Below are 4,647 nucleotides of genomic sequence, written 5' to 3'. Positions count from 1 at the left end.
TCTCTCTCTCTCTCTCTCTCTCTCTCTCTCTCTCTCTCTCTCTACCATTCTTGAAACACGTACATATCCACCACTTTAGGATAACTCGATGGTAAAAACCCTAAAAACCACACATCAGAACAACAACTACTTGAGCCAAACCTTTGATTGTTAATGTATATGCAAATAGGCTTATAATCATAGCCACGTACCCAATCTGAACCAAAGAAGATAATATACAAATCCACTATCCATATTAGCTTGAGAATTTATTGACAATAGTAAAACTTATCAGTAGTCTATCAGAGTGAGTACAAGCTACATGATTGCAATAGAGAAACAGAACAGTATTCTGCAAACATATTAAGTAGCTGGAGAACGCAAAATAAACCGCATTTAACTAAAAATTCAAATTTTACTACTTTTCACCTTTGTTCTTTCATATGTTTCTGAGAAAAAAAAGATTTACACATAATATTACCATCGTTTTGGTCATCAAAGGCTGAATGTAGAGCACATGCAAGAAGCATAATAAAGAGCACAAGTGATGTAGTGATTCTCTTCCTTCATATGCAGGCCGCATATTAGAGAGACACAAGTGATGCCACAAAGTTCGGTCTGTGATACTCTTTGTGGTATGCAAGAAGCATAATGTGGGTATGCAAGAAAATGTTCTTGTTATGCAAGAAGCATGTTCTTGTTATGCAAGAAGCATAATGTGCATGCAAGAAGCATGTTCGTGGTATGCAAGAAGCATATGAATGAGCAAGAAAGTAAAAAGAGAGACACAAGCACACACAGACCAGAGGGAGGGAGACTCCTCTTTACACAAAGGACTTGTCGTGGTTTGTTGATCAACGAGACTTGATCAGATCTCGTTTATCTCTCTCCGCTCTTATTCAATCCCTATAGAAATAGGAACAGTAGGAACCAAAAATCGAGAAAACCTAGGAATAGACAAGAACGTACCTCGATGAACGGCCTGGAAAAATCGAGCCCAAACCCTAACAAGAGAACCATCGCCTAATTAGCGGGAGATTTGGGTGCAAAGGAATAAGAAGTTGACCACTTCTTATATAGAACCCCAGAATCCCGAGTCGGTTTAAAATTTCGGGGATATCAGAGAGAGATCCTACGGTCTCAAATTGTTGACGTGTGAATTAATCAACGCCAAAGATGAAATATAACGAGAAAAGTCGGTTAAACGTTCGCGTGTGATTTAAGTTGGCAAAATTAATTAATTTTGGAAACCTCACGTGTCATATTCTCTTAATGCAAGATTCTGTTAACATATTTCTTGACAGTATATAGGATTACCTTCCTAATATATAGCTCTTGACGTATATGTAAACTAACTTTATTTGTTTTGAGTAAATAATTGGGATACAATCCAAATTAATTAACTTATTATATAATTTTCTTTTTCCAACAACAATAGTTATAACTTATTTCTTTTATTAAAACAGAATATTATATCTTTAAAAACAAATTATCGTAATAAAAAAATATGTTAAAACTTTGATATCTTCTACCAAATTTAAATAGATCACGAAAATCTTGTAAAATCAATGATTAATTAATTTACTAAAAATCTAACTAATAAAATGAAAATATCTTTTGCATACGGATTTAACTATAGCCATGCCAGACGGTGGATAAAGAGGTCTTCGTGTCCAAACAGTCCTCAAATTTTTAACGCTGATTTTTATGATCTTACAACTATGATATGAGAAATATTACCTAGACGATTCGACAACTGACAATACTATCTACTTTCTGAAGACCTACGCCTAACTGCATCACCTGAACCGTCCTATGAAGATCCACACCTGGCAAGATTTACTTGCATCATGTTGAAGATCTCTTGTAAGCATTTCTTCCGTAGTCTGCATAATTGTTAATAAATCGCTCTCTCCGGGACTTGAAACCTAGATTTCCTGTAATCTTCAATAAATCGAATCCCAGACCCTGAGTGTAAAAGCCTTTAAACCTTAACCATTAGGATACGATGCTTCCACAAATTAACGAAACTTAGCCAGCCTGATATTCTTGTACAGTCTGACTGGAGCATCAACCTGATCGGTGTTTTGTTGTAAAATGGCTCTAATGGGGGCTATTAAGTTAAGTAAGTCTCAGTCCATTCAAGTGTGAGTCTATCGGTATCAACGTATGTACAAGTTTTTGCGTGTACAATGCAAAGAATTTTGATATACATACAAAGTTCATTCAACGTCTCCAATGTTATTTTGGAGATGCTTCACATTGTTAACATCTCAAACAAACATACAGTTCGTCTAAACGCAAGCATATCAAATAAGATTTGACATAATGAGAAAGAGATGTAATTAAATTAAAATAGCCAAGGAAACTGCCCAACTGATCACTGCAATCTCACAAACGAAAACTAAAATCATCTAGAAAAATGGATTAATATATATTGGTTTGTTTATATACATGTATGTTCATATGTGCACTCTAAACTTCATGTCCTTTCTTTTCTTTCGTTTTCCTTCTCTTATGATTACCTTTCGTTTGGACCGGTAACTTGTTTGTGATCCATGCATGGCTCTATAAGAAATATGTAGGTAGATATATAAATTTGTAGAGTCCAACATGTTTGATCATATATGCCCATGTTCGAATATTATTATTATATTACATGCATGCAAGTGGAAACCAACAATAACATATCCATAAAGAATCGTCCATATGTAAAATTTACGCCGGGACTGAGTCCACGAAATATTCGATTGATATCAAGTGTATATCATCGACCATTTTGGTTTTATTACTTTTCTGGAATACTTTAGACCATCGTTTTTGGATAATTATATCTCATAGGAACAATATATGCTTTTCACCTATATAACTTTTACGTCTAATTGACTTCGCCTTGATCATCCAGATTACGCGTACAAATATGATCGTTTGATGATCTGGATCTCGATCAGTGCGGTACAAAAAGTAAAACAGCTGCATAATTAATGGTAATATAAACGTATAGCAGGCCTGGCCTATAAAATCTAATTATTTGTGCAAATATCACTAACACTGGAATTTATATTATTAATACACTAATTAATAGACTAGCTGTCCCATGTGTTAAGTTGGTAGTATAATATGAGTTTCATATACAAGACTGACTGGTGATTACTATTCTAATAGCTACTTTATTGATTATGTGTCTTTTCTCAGATCATTCATACAAGTCCTACATACCAAAATATTGTAAAAGGAAAATAAAGCAATATCCTATATATATGGGCGACAGCTTTCGTTTCCCAACATCTCTCGTGATGGTACATTCCTTATAGCTAGCTCTGAATATAAATGAGAATAATACTAGTTTTTATATCAATATAAGTAGTATTCACAGAAATCTCCATATATTCCATGTTTACTACACAAATTCATATGGCATCATGACTTTTATAAATGTTCTTATCTGTATGGTCCCAGTTACACTAGTAGTCAACTAGTAAGAAAAATGGTATTGGCCCGGTAGAGAAGATTAGGTTTCAAAGCATATTTCATGCTATTTAAGCATTTAGAAAACATATGTAACTAAGAAGAGTAGAAAAAAACACTCATAGAGGCGACCATCAGTATATTTGTGATATGCGGGTATGTTGATATTATTATTAACCAACAACTCTGTTATGTAAACAAGTTCTTTTGAAAAAGGATATGGGTTAGTACGAGTTTATTGGGGTTCTAACCAAAAAAAACTATATCCCCGTGTTATGTTAAACACACCTATTGAGTAGAATTTTATACAGATTTTGTTTGAAATCTTTTATATATTCCAGTAATTAGCCTATATATACAAACAATAACCATATTTATGATATACGGACCGATTTTGGAGAATTTAAAGGTGGTCCACGAACGAACAAAAGAAATATAAACTTCTTTTTTTTTTTTTGCTAAGAATGTTAATTATCATAAAAGATAAAGGTCTTATACATTAAAACAGGTGTCACAACTTTAATTCATGCGTGATTTTTTAAAAAATGAACTCTCACTAGAAATTATTTATCATTCATTTATTACTAATAATATAGATTAATAATATGTCATTTTTAATATAACATTAACTCCTAAAAATCCGGATTGGTTAACAAACTCACCTTGATTCATGTGTGATATTTTAATTTGGATCATCATTTAAATTTTTTATTAAATGTATTTCCTTCTTTTAACTACTTAAATCATAATATAATTTGATATCTTTTAATTTAAAATATAAATAAATATATTTAATTTTTTTTAACAAATGTGTTGAAAAACATTATAACAATATCTTAATTATCAAAAATTGTATATAAATATTTTCACTAATTTTTTAATTAGTAATGAAATTAATGTTATTATACATTAATATATATATACTCAGTTATCTTTTATAAAATGAAAAACATTATATCAAATTTTACTATTTTATAGTTATATCTATCATTTTAAAATAAAACATTGTATTTAACTAAATATGATAAAATTATTTTAAACTGATAAATTAATATATTTTATTTTCACAAACATTAAAAATTTATGCTAGAAATATAATATGTTGGTAGAATGAGTTAACATTAGTAAATTAGATAATTCATTATAAAATTAACTTATCTTAAATTTTTATATATATAGTTATTATCTTAAATGAATAAA

Source organism: Brassica oleracea, chromosome C5, assembly GCF_000695525.1.
Source record: "Brassica oleracea var. oleracea cultivar TO1000 chromosome C5, BOL, whole genome shotgun sequence".
NCBI classification, from domain to species: Eukaryota; Viridiplantae; Streptophyta; class Magnoliopsida; order Brassicales; family Brassicaceae; genus Brassica; species Brassica oleracea.
Note: the sequence above shows the minus strand (reverse complement) of the source record.